The 21,151-nt window shown below is 41.0% G+C and overlaps 1 long non-coding RNA gene and 1 other non-coding gene across 2 annotated transcripts in view; one reads left to right on the top strand and one right to left on the bottom strand.

The window, feature by feature from the left end:
* LOC109023965 (uncharacterized) overlaps window positions 1–21,151 on the bottom strand; it is a 319,949-nt gene that overhangs the window by 268,465 nt on the left and 30,333 nt on the right. The window lies entirely within an intron of this gene.
* The window catches only part of LOC101143472 (uncharacterized), a 69,209-nt gene continuing 54,447 nt past the window's right edge, over window positions 6,390–21,151 (top strand). The window contains exon 1 of the transcript XR_010131293.1: window positions 6,390–6,703. This is a non-coding gene — a transcript (uncharacterized protein). The remainder of the gene's footprint in view (window positions 6,704–21,151) is intronic.

Here is a 21,151-nt window from a genome sequence, read left to right as displayed (position 1 = left end):
TCCCCTCTTTGTTCAACTGGCATTTAATGAACATTTAGCATGTGCTCAGCACTGAGCCTGATGAATATAAAAATGAATAAGACATAGTCCTTGCTCTTGAGAGGTTTTGCCTATAAAGAAAGATGGGCATTTCAATAGATGATTTGCATGTACCACGAAGTCCTGGTGTGGACTTACCCAGATATGTGAAAAGTCTTCAAAGAGAGATAATATGTTGTATGGGAAAGCAATGTAGAGAAAGCATTCCAGGAAGATAGAAGAGAAAAATTCTAGACATCCCAAAGATACAACATGATATGTGCAAAAAACACAAGCTGATTGGCACGTCTTAAACAGGGTATTCAAAAATACAGGTAACACATCAACTTTAACCCCCACATAACACCCAGCCCCCAGGGATATTGACCAGTACTGTCCGTCCTTAATATTACATCGCACATTCAGTCGCTCATTGGACATAGCACATTTCAATCAAATCCGCCCTCGTCACCACGGATACCCTCCTCCATACTTGGTCTCTTATCCACCATCCTCCAAGAAATAAATATCCTGCACAAGTGCCCTACCCCCCTCACTCCGGTCCCATAACACTTGGGTTGAGAGTCATGAAGATAGAGGGGAAGGAAGGGGGTGAAAATGACTAGAGGGTTTTCTGGAGAGTAGAGGCCAGTGAGGCCAGGGCTGCCTGTTCAGGTAATGTGAACCCACTCTGTCCAACACCAGAGTCTCTATTCTCAACCACTAAACTCTTTGGGATAGATATAATTAGAATACCAAGTGTTAATTTCTGAGATAGAAGAAACAAAGTTCTTTGTGCTCACTTACGGAAGAAGTATTCGGCACAGCATTGGCTTGTCAGTGGTGAGTTTCTGAAGGAGGTGCCCGCTCTGGTGAGATTTGAAGTGCATTTAGAACTAGATAGGTGAGAAGGAAGAGTGGAGAGAAGAGATGCATTCTCTGCTCCAGATTCAAGAGAGAACACTTTTCTAGGAACCAGGAAAGGTCAAAGATCAAGGTAGGGAGAGAGAAGGATTAAGCAGGGATTGGATCATGGACCCCTTGGAAATCATACAAAGGAGTTCAGATTTTATCCTGAAAGCAATGGTAAGCCAATGAAATAGTTTAAGCTACACAAAAACATCAATAAGTTTTCATTATAGAGAGATTACTCTGGTTAAGTTTTAAGGAATTGGCTGGAGAAAGTATAACTGTGGGCAAGAAAAATAAGGTTATTTCAGCAGTATAGAGGAGAGATGATGGAGACCTAAACTATGTTAGGAACAGTGAGGCTGGAGAGGTGAGCCACTGTCAGAAATACATAAGAGATGTAAAAACAGGATTTAATGAAATGCACATTAGATTTGAAAGAGAAAGAAAATGAAGTTGTAAACTTTTAAATTTATTCAACAAGTATTTAATGAGAATCTGCTACATGCTCTCCAAGCTTCTAGAGCCTAAAAATAAAATGGTGAAGAAGTTAGGCAAAATTCCTGTTATTACGTAGTTTATGTACTAGTGGAAGATGGGCTTGGTGAGAAGCAGATACTAACTGCATAAACAAATCAGTGAATTAGATTATTTCAGAAGGTAGCCAGGGCTAGGAATAAAATGAGCAGTATAATGATGTAATAAATAGCTGGAAAGGATTGCAAAGCCTCCTTAGATTGATAGGTCAGGCATATGTTTCTGAAACCGGACATTTGAGTAAAGATTTGAATGGTGTGAAAGGGTCATGCAAGTCTCTAGAAAAGAGTGTTCTGGGATCAGTAAAAGCTTATGCCAAGTCCCTGAGGTCAGAAAAAGCATAACCTATTCAAGAGTGAGAACAAAGGTAAATGAGAAGAGTAAACAAGTGGGAAGGGAGAGTGAGTAGGCAGAAGCCAGAGCCATAGATTTTTAGGTCCTGGTAATGAATTTGTATTGTAATCCAATTTTAATGAGCAGCAATTTGAGGATTTTAAGCAATAAAATGATAGAAGTTGATATTTTCTTTTCAAAAAATCTCTTTAGCCTCTCTGTGCATTTTATTGGCGGAATTGGGAATAAAAGTAGAATCAGGAGGTCAAATCAAGGGATCACTACAGTAATCCAGGTAAAAACAAATGACTTAGAGTAGAAGCAGGAGACATGATAAGAAGTGGTTTGGTTTAGAATTCAGGCTATGCAACGCTGATATGATGGGCTGATGGAATGAGTATGAGAAGTAAGAACAAGAGGTATCAAGTTGGACTCCTCTGTTTTGAGCCAGAGACATGGGAGGATGGTACCATTAACCAAGATGGGAAGGAGTAATGGCGGAGTAGTATTAAAGAATACCAAAATGGTAAGTATGATTTGCCCACCAAGTAGAGGTGTTAAGCAGAGAGTTATGTATGAAAGAGTTCCAGGCTAGAGGTAGGGGTTTTGGAGCTATCAGCACTTAGATAATATTTAGAACCATAGGGACAAGAGGTGATTGCCCAGGGAATTACTGTAGCTAAAGTAAAAAGAAGACTGGGTATGGGTCTGCGTATGTTGACCTGGGCAAGTGGGTGGTTGATAATACTAACTCTACCACAGGAAATACTTGAACAGAAAGAAAAGTGGGATTGGGGACAAAGCGGGGAGCTCAATTTGGGCCATGTTGTATTTGGAATTCCAGTCATAGGCACAGCTGCATTTCAGCAAAGACATTTGTACTAAAGATAATTCAGATCCATGAGCGTGTAAATGGCAGCTGCACAAAAGCCTGCATGTGCAGTCTGAGAAGGCATTCAGGCCATCAGCCTACATAGATTTACAGGTGGGCTGCAATGAGGACCAATCACTTGAAGGAGAGGGGCGTGGACTAGGGACCAAGAAAGAATGAGAAACTGCTACTAGTTTTATGAGGAGGAAATCAGACTATGCTGTCCTAATTAATGAGACACAGTAACATCTTAAAAAGGAACACAGTACAGTGGAAGGGAGATTATACTATGGAAAAGAAGAAGTAACCAAATTTGGTGACTTCTGCAGTGTGCAGCTGTGGAGAGGACACTCTGTGTAGTGTGTGGAGGAGATTATGTAAGAGTGACTTTGAAGGTATGGAGACCTAAGAGATTTTTACAATATCCAGGAATGAGTCCACGTGGCCCAAGCTAAAACCATGGTAATAGTGTGGAGATGGGAAATGCCTCCAAGAAACCGTCAGGAAGTAAAAGCAGCAAGTCCTATTCATTGCCTGGATGTGGGACAGTGAGAGATTAGCAGTCTGGAAAGATAAGTTGTTATTTTCTTAACATGGAGAACTGGGTAAATGTCAGCACCACTGATTGGGAGCACAGAGGCTATGAGAAGAGCAGGAGGCAAGTAAAGATCCCAGAATAGGGACAAGGAAATATTGACTGCAGTTGTGGACATGTGAGTCTGAGGTTTGCTTATTCAAATATATCAACCTGGTAGCGAGATGGACATGTGAATATATACAGCATAGTAGAGAGTCAGGGTCAGAGACATAATATAGAGAATCATCTGCATATACTGAGTAATTAAATCATGAGGATACTGGAAATGCTTAGAGAGGCTCCTTTTATAGCAGAGAAAGGTTTCGAAAATGTTTTTGTAAAATATAATGAATGAATTAAATTTTTGTACCCAAATAAGTCAGTCTTCTTGTTTCCTGTGGACTTGTAAGAGGCTTAGAAGTCATCACTCTATCCCAACAAGCAAAATGCTGAACAAACTAAACAATTAACAACCTTCTTAGATCTGTCAGAAAAGTGAGGTCACAAGGCAAGCCACAGTCCCCAAAATTTCAGACTGACAAGCAGATATACAGAATCATAGCTTACCAGAGCAGAAACCCATGCACGAAACCACCATAGACACCAAACCCAAATTGTAACTGACAAACTGCTGGAGGCTTGGTGTGGACAAGTCTGAGAGTCAAAAACTCCAGGGGAGCCCAAATATAGAAGCGGCGGGGTGGGGGGGGGGGGTGGCGGGGGCGGTTCACAGTTTTATAAATTTTACCTCTGGGAGCTCCTCTAGGTCCTTACAATGAAAATCCAAGAAAATCCTACTCATGCTTCTGGCAGGGAGAGGGGAAAGATAATCATTTTAAAATATTCCAGAGCATTCTCTTCTTCTTAACAAGGCCTGCCCACAAGAGAAACTATTTCACCAGACCTTAAACTATTGAAGTTTTAACCAGACCCTAACTGACCTGGGAAATGGGAAGTACCCAATTCTACCTCCCGCTGTTGGGAAAGGGGAAAAAACAATACCAGCCCACTCAAGCCATCCTGTCCCACCTAAAGTGGTAGGAGTGGAGGAGAGGGACTGAGAAGCACTTGTGAAGTTCACAGCCCAGGGCACAAGTGGAGATGTAATTATAAGACTATAGAATGTCCCACCCCCAACACACACCCACAGGCACCTTCCTACCACATCGTGAAAGGCTTATTTGGTTCTTTTACCCCATCCATCATGTTGGCTTTCAACACAGCAACAAAAAGTCACAAGGTATACTAAAAAGCAAACAAACAAACCCTGAAGCTGGAAACCATCATTCTCAGCAAACTAACATAGGAACAGAAAACTAAACACCACGTGTTCTCACTCATAAGTGGGAGATGAACAATGAGAACACATGGACACAGGGAGGGGAACATCACACACCAGGGCGTATCGGGGGGTGGGGGGCTAGGGGAGGGATAACATCAGGAGAAATACCTAATGTCGATGACTGGTTGATGGGGGCAGCAAACCACCATAGCATGTATACACCTATGTAACAAACCTGCACATTCTGCACATGTATCCCAGAACTTAAAGTATAATAATAATAATAATAAACCATCCTAAAGAGACAGTGCGAGCATCAGGACTAGAATCCCATAAGGCAGGGATGTTGGAATTATGAGATTGTGAATTTAAAACAATTAGGATTAATATGCTAGAGATTCTAATGGAAAAGTAGACAACTTGCAGGAACAGATGGGGACAATTAAACAGAGAGATGGAAATTCCAAAAAAAAAAAAATCAAGAAGGAATGCTAGAAATCAAAAATGCTGTAAGAGAGAGACGGAAAAGCCTCTTTTTTTTTCAAAACCTCTTCAGGATTAATTGAGTTGCATCAGTTGGGGTGGTAGATGAAGGGATCCGTAGCAGGCCTGTTAAGCAAAGTCTGGTCCTTCTGACCAGGACAGAAAGCTCCGCACCGGAGATCCTCCGGTCCCTGCACCACCTGCTGTGTGCCTTCATTAGGCTCTGCTACCTGGAAAACTGATGGGAGGGAGGCATTGAGTACAAGAGCTCTGCTCGGTGAAGCATTTCAGAACTGCTGCTTGCACACTGTCCAGGCATATTACACCATCAATTGTGCAAGCTCCCACTTATTGCCACTAATTGCTGCAGAGAGAACGATGCTGACCACGGCAGAGCAGCTACTAAACCAAGGAAGGTAAGGCCAGGAGCGCTTAATGGCTTATTGGGACCGTCGGGAAATTCTGTGAAGAGAATCAATTTCCCTGTAAGTATCAGCCTGCTAACAGCAAAAGGCACTCAGGTTTTTAATAGTAAATAAAGGCCTCCTGAGGATGAATCGTTAATTCCTCACTGAAACTTGCCCTTTACAGTAAGTTATTTATCATAAGCCATGCTCATCCTCACGCACACACTTCTTGGCTCACAAATGAATTTCCAAAGCTGGACACCCTATAAGGAATGTCAGTGATTTAAAGATATTCTCCATTCTTTGCTTATCGGTAGTAAATGTCCTTATGAGAGTGTTCACAAAACACCCAAGACAAGACTTTGTTCTCTCTTGTTGTTGTTGGTTATTGTTGTTCTCTTTTAAGTGGACATTTTTATATGAGTTTTATCACAAAAGGGATTCCTGAAAATAGAGATGAACTTTGTGATCACTGACATTGCTCTGTTTGACTGGAATTTCTGGGAAAGAGAAAAGGGTTATGCATCAAGCTTTATGTTACTTGTTACTACAACATTTCCATTCATCTAATGGCCCTTGATATTTTGCAGTGAGGGACTCTTTTGAGAATCGGCTGAAAGCCCCAGAATCTCTCCTGAGAAAATGCACAGAGGCACACGCACACATGGTTGCGTGAGAAATCACCCTGGCTGCCATCGATGGTTTCCCCAGAAGTTCAATGACTTCAGATAAAGGCTCCCTGCTCTAAGGCGTGAATTGGGTGCTCGCTTTTTCACAAGTGGTGTCTTTAGTGGATGGCTCTTTCCATCCCATGGTGAGAAATTCATTCCTGCCACTCCCCAAGAGATTATGGAAACATTTTACAAGGCACTCAACTCATGGATTCCTTCCACCAGTGGCCATGAAGGGGAGTATGGTTGATATATTTTGTTAGCTGATGTAGCTATCTGCACTATGTTCCTTTAACTTCTCAGAACATTCCTGCCCCTTCAGTTCAACAGCCATCTGAAGCCCACCTGCAAGCTGGTCCAGGAAATGATGGACTCTGATTTCCACACCTCTTTCCTGTGAACTTGTCTCCAATTTAGTCTGTCAAGGTCCCTTTCTTGTGAGTTAATTTCTCCCTAGTGCTACTTCTGAGATTGGCCAGTGACTCACAGAGTGGCACAAGTACAAATCCAGCCTGCCTTGCATCCAACTCAGATTCCAGGACCACTGAAACCAGCTGAGGCATCCTGAAAGCCTAAGATTGACCCCACCAGAGGAACCAGACTGCCCTTCACAAGGTACTTGTAAAAAGACTCTCTCCCTACTAATAACTTTGAAGAAAAAGAAAGTAAAACACATCAACCAACAGCCACCTTATGGCCACTGTATGTAGAAAACCTCAAGTGTGGCTCTAAGAAAAAGAATAGCCAAGAAAGATAAAGATATTTTTCCTTCCAACTTTTTAGAAAAAGCCTAAATCTGGAGATAACCCCCCATCTTGCTTTCCTTCCCCACTTCTTTGGAGACAGCCTAGAGAAAGGGAACCTTGTTCCAATTTGGAGGCCTCATTAGACATCATTAAATTCCCTTATAAGACAGTGAGTTGCAAGCCTGGCTTGCTTAAGGGTATGTGGGATGATTATATAACAAGCAAAAAAAAAATGCATTTTTCTTATTAGGAGCAAAGCTTACACATCCGAACATAGTTTTACGGTTAGTCCTAGTGAAAAGACATAAAGATATCTGAGATAAGGGAAGTTTGCACCCCAGAGGAAGAAATTTCTTCTGGTCACTATAGGTTCAGATGCTGAGGCACGAAAGAGAGAGAGAGAGAGACATGAGGTTAGACTTTACACTCCTCTCTCCCCTCTGAACTGAATCTCAGAAGAGAGACTGCAATAAAGACTTCCAGAAACATTTGAGGTTGGGTGGAGATCCTAGATAGGAAGCTTCTTTCTTACTTCCCTGGACACAAACTGGAAGATCCCTTGTCCCTTGAAAGACCTGGAAAACCCATGTCCCCTAGGGGCCCCATGGTCAGCACAGCATCTAAGAACGTACATCCGAGATGGTTCCCTATGATGTTACCAGATGTCCCAGAAAGAATGTGTACTATCGTGAATGGTGTTCACTGGTCACCAAGTGTAGGGACAAAAGGGCTTCACTGTAAAAGGCCAAAACCAGCTGCACCAACCTGGGCAAGATGCAGGCTGAATTCACACAGGAGACTTGGTCCTTGACCAATATGAGAAAACCAATTATGAATTATGACAGCTGTAGTCACTTAAGCAGCTCCCTCCCCCAGACTCCCTCTACCTATCAATCCACGTCATCATATTCTGTAGATTTCCCTTTGCATCCCAGTGCAATGTGGGAGAAAGGGCGAGAACAACTAAAATACTGAGTAATTAACTCAAGCTGACACATTTTAATTCAAGAGAGGCTGAGATGGACTTTGTCCATCCTTGGTGGACAAAGCCAGACACTTTCAGCCAGAATAGGGATGAACAAGATGAAATGAGTTACAAGAAATATAGTTAGGTATTTGTATATCAGTTGTACAAATCCGTAAATTTCGAGTCCAATTTACTCACAATGTTAAAAACAGAAGATAGAGCAGATATAGCATTGTGGAGTTTCTTAGAGAAAGTGTTACATACATGCAAATTTATGTAAATATCTTCAATACTTTAACTCACATAAACTCATTCAATATACTTCATCCACCTTCAACATTACTGTAGAATAGTGCTAGTTTGATGGCTAAAATTCTTATGTTGCCACATAAAAATACCACACCCATTTGCTATAATCTTTATAAGGTATCCAATTAGTTTAAAGATATCTATGAGTTTTCATTTTCTGAAGGGAATGAATAAGGCTGAGATTGTACTACCATGGCAACCACACAATGCTTAAATATTCCAAAATTTTCATGTGGCATTGGGGAAGGTGTTCAAAATTACTGGACCTCAAGTAAATTCTATGATTCTTTTACACTAAATACACAGCTTTCCATTATGCAATTTGTATGTGTACTTTTTGAAGAAGAAAAAGTTGGGAAAGTAGTGTGAGAAAACAATTCTGTTAAAAAAAGAAACATTCTGAAAAACATACAAATTGACTTGCTAATATGTGAAGCTGAACTAAAAGCATCCCCTTTAGTTTTCAGCAGGAGATCCACTACTTATTAACAGTGGTTCAATATAATAAACACACACACACACTTAAACCTCCCCTCTTACCCTACGTCCTAGTCTGCTAGAGAAATTCTCAGCATTTCCATTACTCCAGTCCCCCACAGCATGTGTTAAAACATGTCTCCGCTGAAATACAGCATTCTACTTTCTAGTGTCTGGAAAGATGTAGGCATCTTAATGCTTTCCAATTCTTCTCCATTAGTGGATACTTTAACAGAAACTTAAGAAAGGTCAATTAAATCTTTCTTTGCCCACAGAAGCCCCGCTGGTGGGAGCTGGTCAGGTGTTCTGTGATGTATGCCGGTTACGTCTGGCTGTCTCACTTGGGGATGACTGTTGGGGCACCAGGTCGATCAAATCTCTCACATCTCTATTTTTCTGGTTGCCACAACATCCTGGTATTCAACCTAGAAGGAATGCTGGTCACTTAAGCTACTTCTTACAACCACATTCACTGGTCATAAGCTTTCATTGCATATTTACACACACACATACAAAGTCCAACTACATAAAATACGGTTACAGTTTTAAAAATTCATAATGGGAGCTGTTTCTTGGGATGGTCACACTGTCATCTTTGGACATTCCATTCTCTAAACAAATTAGCTTTCTTTCTAAACAATCTGTGCTATGATGGACATATTTGTCTAATACTACTATTCTAAAAAAGCTTTCTTAATCCAGGCACCAACCATAACTTATTTTGACCACTAGATAATCTTGAAAAAAATTAACTCAGTGCTGAATAAAACTTTGAAATTAAAATAAAAAGTTAATTGTCTTTCAGAGTTTTTTTTAATTACTAAGATAGCCTGTGGTTTGTTCTTTCCATAAAATATTAATATTTCACTTTTTTCTTCTTTTTGGAATGACTAATAAGTACCCCACATTTTTCTAACAGCTTTGTCTGCAATCTATCTTGTGAGTCCAAAAATTAATGATTTTCAAAAACAAGTGGACCCTACAAAAAGAGAAATGTTGTCAATAGGTACTGCTAACCTAACTTTGAGGGTATATCATTATATAGGCATATGATTATGCCTGTATAACAACAAAAACCCAGAGACTTCATTAATTTTCTTCCAATGCTGTAAGTTACCACAAACTTAGTGGCTTAGAGCAACACAGTTTTGATAATGTACAGTTCTGGCCAGATGCGGTGGCTCATGCCTGTAATCCCAGCACTTTGGGAGGCCAAGGCAGGTGGATCACCTGAGGTCAGGAGCTTGAGACCAGCCTGGCCAACATGTTGAAATCCTGTCTCCACTAAAACTACAAAAAAATATTATCTGGGTTATTGTGGGATCTGGCCAGCAGCCCGCAATGCAATGGGGCTCTCTCTTTGTTCCCAGGTGGATCAGCAGGTTGAGAAATAATAGACACACACAAGATAGTGAAAGCTGGGTCCAGGGGGGTCACCGCCTTCTGGTCCCATGGTGCCAACAATGCACTGGATATACCAGCATTTATTATTAAGTTTAGTCACGGCGGGGGTAGGTTAGTGAGGGATTTAGGGTCATTTGATTATGAGGTGAGATGGTCACATGGGGATGAAGTAATTCTTTAACATAACATTTGTATGTAGAAGTACAGTACATTTGTAGGTAGAAGTACAGTATACAGAGATAAGAATTTACAATATAGTGTGTGCATCAGTAATTTCTAACAGAGCCTTAAAACGGAAACACAGTCTTTCCATAATCTATGATGAGCAAGATATGAATCAGCAGTAACAATTGCAACAAAAGCTGGTTACAAACAATCCATGGAAGCAGGACGTGAAGCTAGACAACAGGTTAGACCAGAAATTCTCAGAAGGGAGTATGCCTTAACCCTAAAGAGGCCTAGAAGAGCCGTGGCAAGATGAGGGCGTTTATAGCCCTATCTTATCCATATGGACAGGCGACCCCCATTGTGTCCGTTTATAGGCTCTCCACGAGGGTCACATTCCATTCCCAGAGCTATGAACATCTGCTTTTCTGGGATAGGAATCCTGGTGATGTGAAACCTCCCTGACTACACGTCCATTCATAGGCTCTCTGCATGGGGAAGCACATCACGCGCTGCTGGCTCGTTCTGGCAGTCCAACCTGGCATTGTCTTTACACAATCCTGCATGCAATTTTGTATTTCCAATAATCAGGAGCATTTCATCTTTTATTCCATAGCAGTAGTTTCAGGGGGTCTCCCTACACTGTGTGTGGTGGCAGGCACCTGTAATCCCTCCTGAGGCAGGAGAATCACTTGAACCTTGGAGGCAGAGGTTGCGATGAGCTGAGATCAGACCATTGCACTCCAGCCTGGGCAACAAAAGCAAAATTCCGTCTCAAAAAAAAAATTAATCATTAATAATGTACAGTTCTGTAAATTACATGTCTGATACAGGTCTCACTGGGCAAAAAATAAGGTTTCAGTAACACTGCATTCTCTTGTGGAGGTTCCAGGGGAAAGTGCGTTTTCCTGCTTTTTCCAGCTTCTAGAGGCTGCCCACATTCCTTGGCTCATGGCCCCATTTTATCAGCTTCTATGTCAGTTCTCTCATAGCCTCAATCTCCCTCTAATTCTGAACTCTCTCTCTTCCATTGTTAAAAACACTTGTGATTATGTTGGACCCACCTGGTTAAGCTGGGATAATCTTCCTATTTCAAATGTCCCTAATTAGCAACCTTAATTCCATCTTCTTAATGCCCCTACTCTCCTTTGGCATGTAAACTAGCATATTCACAGGTTCCAGAGATTAGGATGTGAACATCTTTAAGGGCCATTATTCTGCCTACCTCAGAAAGTAACACAAATAAGGCGATTGGCAACAAAACCTAATTCTATAGAGCATAAATAATTCACCAACTCCAGTCAACTTCCTTTGCAAGAATCTCTTTATGGGACAGAAAAAAAAATAAGCAAGGTAGATAGTAATAGAAGGCCAGTTTCTTCTTTTCCAATCAGTGCTGGCCTCAAGAAGCCAAACAGGGCATAAAAAGAATTTGATAAAGACGCAAATCTTCCTTCTATAATTAGCAAGCACTGTATGTAATTCACAAAGAGGAGAAATCTGTGGTGTTTCAGGAAACAGAATACTTCTTACCTTTTAAATTCACCTGTATTTGTAAAAATTCTCCAAATTTCTGGCATGTTTGAATTAAGAATTATCTCTGTGTGTGTGTGTATATACATGCATACATATATGTATGTGTATACATGTATACATGTGTGTATGTATGTATGTATACATGTATGTATACATGTATACATATATGTATGTGTGTATACATGTATACATATATGTATGTGTGCGTATACATGTATACATATATGTATGTATACATGTATACATACGCATGTATGTATACATGTATACATACGCATGTATGTATACATGTATACATACGCATGTATGTATACATATATAAGAATTATCTCTGTGTGTATATATGTATATATACACATAATATGTATGCATATATGTACACATAATATGTATGCATATATGTACACATAATATGTATATTAATGGTATACATATATATACACACACACACACACCATCAATGCTTTTCAGATACTAGGCCATCTACTACTATATAATATGTATATTGGTGGTATACATATATATATACACACACACCATCAATGCTTTTCAGATACTAGGCCATCTACTACTATATAAGGAAATCAAGACTGCCAGGTAGATATCAACAGGTATTTAGTGTCATCTTGGTGCTTTATTAATCTTATGTTTACCTCTTACAATCCATCCAGATTTGGCAAGCAAATGGAGGGAATCATAATTAGACAAAATAAGGACAAGTAGATCATTTTTAAATAAAGGACTAAATTATATTATAACCACATAACCCAAGGCCAGATACATTTCTTCAGCTCCAATTTTACTGGTTGGTTTCATAATGCTGACGTCACTGTTTACTCTTACAGCTTTAACTCCCACTCTCTTCCCCTTCCCCTCATGGCACCCACTTTGCTTGATGTGCTTTGGTATGTTTGATCCTTTAAAATATGCAATGATTTTATTTCCATTAGTGATAATGAATTGTAGTTTCTATTCTGTTTCTAACTTTTCAAATTGAACACTATTTTAAAAGTTCATCTATGTTGCAGTATGTTCATATAACCCATTGTTTCTGAGTGATTGGCATTATTCTATAGCATGCATCCATCTCGTTTTACTTATTCATTCTCCTAGTTTTCAACACTAAGTTGCTTTCAACTACTCTCTACTACATGGAGAAGGTTCCTGGGGTTATATACAAGGTTCCTGGGGTATATACAAGGAGTGGAATAGGGCCCGGGTGGCCATGGTGTAAGACGCAGATTTTGTTTCACCAAGTCTTGTGTATCACGCTCCATGAGGGCTGCTCTGAGATGTGCTCCCACCAGCAGTGCCTGGGGATCCCTGCAGCACTAATTCATGCTTATATTTGGTCTCCAGAGACTCATCAACACCAGAGTCCCATTTAGAAGTGGTGGGGATGACTGCCTCTTTGACTTTGTATCACTTTGTTACTTGCTTGTGCCAAGAGGCTCACAATCCTCTGGTAAATACAATTCCACCAGCATTGGACCCTCATTCCTCACTTACCCTGGATCCACCAGGCCAGGCAGGAAGGAGATGCTAGCCAGCCATTCCACTGCATCCATCTATCCCTCTCCAGGTAAAAGAGAATCTACATTCTTTTTCAACAACTTTTTTAAAAGCCTATTCAATTTCATAACATTTTGTAACCTAGTCTCCATACCCAGACAGACTACATTCTCTTCTTCCAGTTATGAAATGAAAGCCCCATGCTGATTAAAACACGTATCCACATTGTTGGGGAAAATGTGGAGCCACCCCAACTCGCCACTCACCAGTGCACATAGACAGCAGCGTCTGAGCTGCAGCTCAGCCAGCAAAATGCCATTTCTTATGCTAGTTCCTATACAACTATGAATATAGGAGAAAATTTCATTCCAAGACCTTTATAGCTCAATAATGTACATCCCATTTTAGCTTAGAAACTGTGAAATGATCATGTTTTCAAGATCGTAAGATTAATCAGCCTTAAACATGCCATAAATATTTTGAGCTAGCTTCTCATTTTCACATAATCATGAAGTGAGAATATTCTCATTTAAAGTATGCATATAATGCTAAAGTACATTGTTTCATATGCGTGAGTATCATACCAAAGCGTTTTGAGAAAAGTTGCACTTCCGAAAAATCAACATCTCAGAATTATCAGAATTGAATCGAAGAACTCTTCTAAGGACAATAGTTCCAGTACATACAAGAGAGTTGAGTTATCATATTTAGTAACTTATAGTTTATGACTTTTTTACCACATACACAGTCTTTTTGTTTCTTTACCATTCTTGGGAGGTAGATACTATCATTATCTCAACTTTGGGTGACTTGCATATGGTCACTGGGCCTGCGAATGATGGAATTGAGACTTAAACATTAACCAACAACTTTTTCCCCCTTTTTTATTTTCACTTTTTTCTACAACGATTATCTTTTAAGTAAAAGAGAATTCATGCTCTTTTTCAACAGCAATCTTTTTTAAAAACCTGTTCAATTTCACAGCTTTTGAGTGTATGTCTTATGTACATACACCCTTACTTTGTACTTCTCCATCTAATAGCAGATAGCTTAAGAAATCATTTGGTTCTTCCTGGATATCAAATCTCAAAACCCAAAATATACCTTAGGTGATTTATTTTATGCTTTATTATTTTTTTCTTTATTCGTCCATACTCAAAACAACATAAACTTATTATCTCACAGTTTTTATAGGTTAAAGATGTGGTGGGCTCAGTTGAGTCGCTGCTTAAAGTTTCACAGGCCAAAAATCAGAGTGTCCACAGGCTGCACTCTTCTTCAGGCTCCAGGGAAGAATCTTTTTTTGTTGTTGTTGTTGTTTTTATCATTCAGGCTGATTATCGGCAGAATTTGGTTCCTTGAGGCGCTAGGTCTGAGGTTCCCATCGCCTTGCTAGCTGACAGCTGAGGGCCACTCTCCGCTTCCAAAGTACACCCAGCTCATGCCTCTCCTTCCTCCCCTGCAAAGCCAGCAACACTGCATCTCTCCGTGTCTTTCTTCCCTGGTCACATCTCTCTCCATGAACTCTCCTACCTCCCTTTTCTATTTTTGAGAAAATGAAGCCCATTTGATTATATCAGGCACACCCAGATAATAAAAAATAATCTCCCCAAGGTCAGATGATTAGCAACCTTAATGCCGTCTGCAAAGTCTCTCTTGCCATATCACATAACATAACCACGGCAGTAACACCAAAATCCTGTTGACCACGTGGATGTCTCAGGCTCTGCTCTAAGCAGTAGGATCAAGAAGTCAACAAAACAAAGCTCTTGTCCTCAAGGAGGGTTCATTTTAGTTGGGGAGATGGAGAGGAAACTACTTAGACGGTCTCTACCACGTAGGGAAAAGTACTCTAAAGAAAATCAGGCTGGGTGCGGTGGCTCACACCTGTAATCCCAGCACTTCGGGAGGCCAATGCTGGTGGATCACCTGAGGTCACATGTTCGAGACCAGCCTGGCCAACATGGTGAAACCCTGTCTCAACTAAAAACACAAAAATTAGCCAGGCGTGGTGGCAGGTGCCTGTAATCCCAGCTACTTGGGAGGCTGAGGCAGAAGAATCACTTGAACCAGGGAGGCAGAGGTTGCAGTGAGCTGACATCACACTACTGCACTCCAGCCTGGGTGACAGAGTGAGACTCTGTCTCAAAAAAAAAGAAAGAAAGAAAATCAAAGCAGAGAGTAAAGAGGAGGAGGAATGCAAGGTAATTCCGATTGGATAGTCAGAGAAGGCCTCTCTGATACATGAGCAGAGTCACAGAAAGTGGGAATTGGGAAAAGGGGCAGCGTGCTTGTCTGTGGGCCACACATCCTGAGTCGAGGCAACAGCAGATACAAGGTCTCCGAGGTGGGAGCAGTCTTTGTGTGTTTAAAGAAAAACAAGGTCAGTGTCATTGGAACAGCATGAAAGAGGGCAAGAGGGAGGATGGAGGCTTTGGGTCATGATGTGAGGGTCATCCTAAGGCCTTTAGCTATATTCTGAGTAAGACGGGTTGCTATTGGAAGGTTGGGAAGAAAGGATCCACATGCTATAACATGTTCAAAAGGATTGCCTCAAGATTCTTGGAAGTTGTTTCTAGGAAGTTAAAAGGACAGCTTCTAGACCTGCGACCGCTTCCTGCCATCCTGCACCCATCCATCCTGATAGAGAAGGGACTGGTCATAAACAGCAGATCTACTCTGGATGCCTGTGCCTTACCTATTGCTTGCTTTATTGGTTTTTGTCTTCATTTACCATTTAATATTTATTTGACAGTGATTTTTCAAGATTAAAATACACACACATGTACATTGTTTTTTTCCAGGGGAAGACTCCTGAACTTGCCTGACCCAAAGATATGATGTACGCTTCAGACAATGCTGGACTGATGTGTTCAATTAAACAAATGCACCACTAAAATGCTGCATGTAAAAAGAGTAAACCGCCAGGGTTGCTCTGCTGTATCTAACCACAAACCAGGAGCACCAAAGTGGCTCTCCTAGGGATTTTATCAGGCCATACCTAGTACCCGTTTCCTACAGATTACAGGCATGACTTCATTTGAATGTATCCTCACCTAGCATCACTTTGTCCTTAATTATGTGAATAGGCACAGCAGTGTGATTTGAGGAAAGAAAGTAAAGATAACCTTGTTTAGAGGCTGCTGCTGTGAATGTATTTTCACTAAAGATCTGGTTCCTTGATTTTCAGGAGATTAAGAATTGAGCCGTTTGCTAAAAAGTATTTCAGACTTGATTTGGAATTTCAGTTTTTGATTGGAGGTGGAGTGCACACAGAGGAAGAATGTTTGGAGGCTGTTAAAAGCAGTGTCATTGGAAAGAAACTGTTCCCTGCAAAAGTTCCATTATGAGGAGTTGCCTGTGGCAGTTCTGGGTGTTTTTACTGGGGAGCTGACAGTTTTTACTGATACCGTCTCCATGCACTGGTTATCGGCTGTGCCCCGCACATACTCTTTGATTCATTTGGATAGGGTCATTTATTGCAAGTTTATTCAAGTCGTTCCAGGCGCGCAACCAACATTATCTTCAAAAAACAATAAGTGGTGGTTGAGTTTTACATACTAAGAAAACACAGAGAGTAAAATAGAAGCTGACAAGCATCAGAAAAGATTCTGCCCGAAATTAAGTACTAAGTATGCCATGGCCAAGGGTTAGAAAATAACCACAAAGCACCAAACCCGCTGCTGAATAAAAAATAGGCCCCCCAAAATGAGAAAAACGGTGAAGGAAAACAACCCGGAGTAGAACTAAAGCTGCTCTGCATTTTCACATGCCAAAAAAAATCTCATCAGAAAAGAAATTGCAAACCAACAGTCAGATTGTTATGGACTGTGAAGAAATACACAGAAACTTGAGAAAGGGCTGTCAACTATTCTATAAGCTGTAACACAGCAAAACCAGGGTGTGATGTAAATAACATTTCCATAATAAGGTGCTTGACTTTTTACTTCTCACTTGTGTCCACTGACCTGAACTCAGGATTTATCATCAACTTTAAAACATTTTAAACAAAGACAATATTATTCTTTGGTGAATCAAATTCAAATAATAGTAGGCAGACAGAAAGACTACAGCACAATTCTGGACTTTTTTATTTTTTTCCTTTTTGGTGGGGAAAAAAAGAGGTAATGAGAAAGCAGCCCAGATCTTTCTTACTGATCAATTTTCCATTTCTTTCCTCGTTCCCAGAATGCAACCATTTCCCTCACTTATGTAACCTGCAAACTGACTGCCTTCTCCATAGCTAATAATAGCATCCTGGATTCTGTTATCTACTTGATCTGCTGATCTGCAAACTGCTTCTCTGACAGCAATCTTGTTTTGTTTTCCCAGGGAAAGCCCAATAGCATTGACATTTGGAGAGGCAATCTGCAGAATTTCAGCTGAGGAAATTAATATTTCTCATCCAAATCAGGCAATACTCTAAAACAAAGAAAACTTTAAGGAGTTTAGTTCCTAAAAAGGGTGGGGGGTGGTTGATAGAAGGAAAACTAGTGATTTATATTGTGTGTGTGTGTGTGTGTGTGTGTGTGTGTGTGTATTATTTAATGGCTTGTGTTTAACTCTCAGATAAATTCCTTTTTAGTAAATTCATATAGGTGTTCCTCTCTAAACGTTGTATAACTGATCTTAACAGTGAAAGTTTAGGATTTCTGACAACTCATAGATATAAAATAGGAATTCTCTGAGTGTGACATAGCAGGACTCCAAAAACAGCTTTGCAAAGGAGAATCACTCCTCACCAATCCCAACTTCGGAATTTTAATTATGGATTTGAGTTGTTTAAAAGTGGTGCAACACTTTACTTTTGAAACAAGTCGTGAGCCTCTGACATATGATATCTGTGTCCACATATGTGCTCATAATTTAAAACATTTTGAAGAAAATATTATTCGTTGGTGAATCAAATTCAAATAATAGTAGACAGACAGAAAGACTATAGCTCATAACTGAAGTGCCACATCTGTTGCAATTTCCCAGGGTTGTCCTAACAAAGTGCCACAAACTGGGCGGCTTAAAATAACAGAAATGTGTTCTCTCACAGTTCTGGAGGCTAGAAGTCAAAAACGAAGGTGCTGGCAGGGACATGCTCCATCCAAAGGCTCTAGCGAAAGATGCCTCTTTGCCTCTTCCAGCTTCTGGTGGTTGCCAGCAGTGCTTGCTGTCCCCTGGACTGTGGCTGCCTCACTCCAGTTTCCTCCTCAGCATCACATGGGGCTCTTGTTGTGTCTGTGTGTCCAGATTCCCCTATCCTCTCCCTTAGAAAGACACCAGTCACTAATTAAGACTCATGAGAATCCAATAGGATTGCATTTTAACTTGATTACATCTATAAAGACCCTATCTCCAAATAAGTCACATTATAGGTTCCACGTAGACATGGATTTGGGGAGGGGTGCAGGTGGACGCTATGCAACCCAATGCAATGACAAATCAAGTGAGCACCAAACAGCACCACTATCCTTCATCCTCATGTCTTACGTAAGCTTTGATCAAGCCAGCATGTCCTTCAGTCCAGCGTGCCCTACACCTGTGTCCTGGACCACCTCTCAGGCTGCGTTACTTCCCTTCCTGAGGCACAACAGGGCCTAGAATCTAAGGACTTGCGCCACACACAAGCCAGGCTCCTAAGCTCCCACCTTGTAATTTCCTTCTTCGTATTGTCTCTTCTGACAGCCCCACCATCTACTCTGTGTTCCACAGACTATTACTTAATTTCCACTCATTTCAGCCTTTGCAGCTGATAGGGTTTAGCTCTGTGTCCCCACCCAAATCTCACCTTGAATTGTAATAATCCGCAGGTGTCAAGGGTGGGACCAGGTGGAGATAATTGAATTATGGGGGTGGTTTGCCCCATGCTGTTCTCACGATAGTGAGTGAGTTCTCATGAGATCTGATGGTCTTATCAGGGTCTTCTCCCTTCTCTCCACTCTCATTCTCTCTTCTGCCGCCCTGTGAAGAGATGGCTTCTGCCATGATTATAAGTTTCCTGAGGCCTCCCCAGCCATATGGAACTGTGAGTCCATTAAACCTCTTTCCTTTATAAACTACCCAGTTTCAAGTTTTCTTCATGGCAGCATGAGAACAGAGTAATACAACAAGCCAAGATTTTTCCAGTGTGGAAAACCCTCATCTGTACTTGGAAGGCAGACACCTAAACAAGTCCTGTATCATACACGCACAATCAGTAATGACGAAAACACATTTTTAACTAGTGTTACTACAGTTAAAGCCTATGGAACTGCCTACCTCCTAAAACACCATCCTCCTGGGAAAGAGCAGGTGGAGGCACAACTGCCACATTCTTCCCTGAGGCCCCTCCAGAAGGGGTAGTCTGGGTAAGCACCTGGTCGGAGCTGGGCCATTAGATGCAAGCCCTGCTGATTATTCAAACTTGAATGAAGTCCTCCACGTCCGTCCCTCCCCATGCCCACCCTCAGAAGAATTGTAAGATGCCAGCAGTCTTTTGTTACGTGGGAAACCAATCTATAATGAAAGAAAATAGGCCAGGCACAGTGGCTCATGCCTTTAATCTCAGCACTTTGGGAAGCCGAGGCAGGCCTGGAGGTCAGGAGTGCCAGAACTACATGGCCAACATGGTGAAACCTGTCTTTACTAAAAATATAAAAAATTGCCAGTCATGGCGGTGGCAGCCTGTAATCCCAGCTACTCGGGAGGCTGAGGCAGGAGAATCACTAGAACCCAGGAGGTGGAGGCTGCAGTGAGCTGAGATCCTACCACGGCACTCCAGCCTGGGCAACAGAGCGAGACTCTGTCTCAAAATAAAAAAGAAAATAAAGCTGAAACAAAGCAAAGTGGAACAAATGGAGAAAGCACGCTGCCAACATTGAAGGGCCTGAGCTGCATCTCTGTCATTCCCTGTTCCTGGATTGTGCCAACAAATTCCTCCCTTTATGCCAAAACCATGTACATTTGTGTTTCCGTCCCTAAAAACCTCAGGGTTACTGACTGGCACATATATAGCCTTAACAAAATGTTCAAGCTGAAAAGAAAGAAGTCAGATGTCATTATGAGTTAAACTGTGCACGCCTCCCAAAAGCATATGCTGGAGTCCTAATGTCGGGAGCCTTAGGATGTTACCTTATTTTGGAGACAGGGTTTTCACAAAGCTGTTCATGTTAAAATGAGGTCATTAGGGTGGGCCCTAATCCAATATGACCGGTGTCCTTATAAAAAGGGGTAATTTGGACAAAGACACAGACACACAAAGAGAACACGTTGTGAAAAGACACAAGGACAAGACAGCCACAGACGAACCAGAGACAGGCCTGGAACACGGTTCCCCACAGTGGTCAAAAGGAACGGATACTGCTGATGCCTTGATTTCGGACTTCCAGTTTCCAGAACCATGAGACAATAAACTTTGGTTGTTCAAGTTCCCCAACTTGTGGTACTTTATTACAGCAGCTCAAGCAAACGAATGCAGACATTATCTGCTAACTCCTTCATGACAAGTAAGGAAACAGGCCCAGAGAGCTTAGCCTGATTGTTTCAATTCCTGTTGTAAGAGCTAGAATCAGAATGTAGACCTCATAATTTATAACTCGATGCTGATTTTCATAATTTTACCTTAATTCATAGTCCAAAAGTTTTCCTGAAAACTTCACATGTACACTTTTGTTTTGGGAAAATATTACAATGATAATAATAAATCTGACAAGTAAATAAATTGTGAGAAAGAAAATGACATAACTTGGACCCCCCTATTTTATAACAGCTGTCATAATATCCAGATCAGATCTTTTGGTTAAACATTCTCATTTAAAACCAATTTAGATAAATAATGATGAGTCATTTCACAAAGAAACAGCTTGGGGCGAAATAAACAAGATTGACTAAAAGGTAGGTATGCAGAGCATGTCAGACCTCATGCTGAGCTTGAGCGTTTTCCTACCATTGCTCCAGAAAAAAACAAAAGCATTTTCT

Source organism: Gorilla gorilla, chromosome 17 (genome assembly GCF_029281585.2).
Source record: "Gorilla gorilla gorilla isolate KB3781 chromosome 17, NHGRI_mGorGor1-v2.1_pri, whole genome shotgun sequence".
Taxonomy (NCBI): domain Eukaryota; kingdom Metazoa; phylum Chordata; class Mammalia; order Primates; family Hominidae; genus Gorilla; species Gorilla gorilla.
This window is presented reverse-complemented; position numbering and strand designations above follow the sequence as displayed.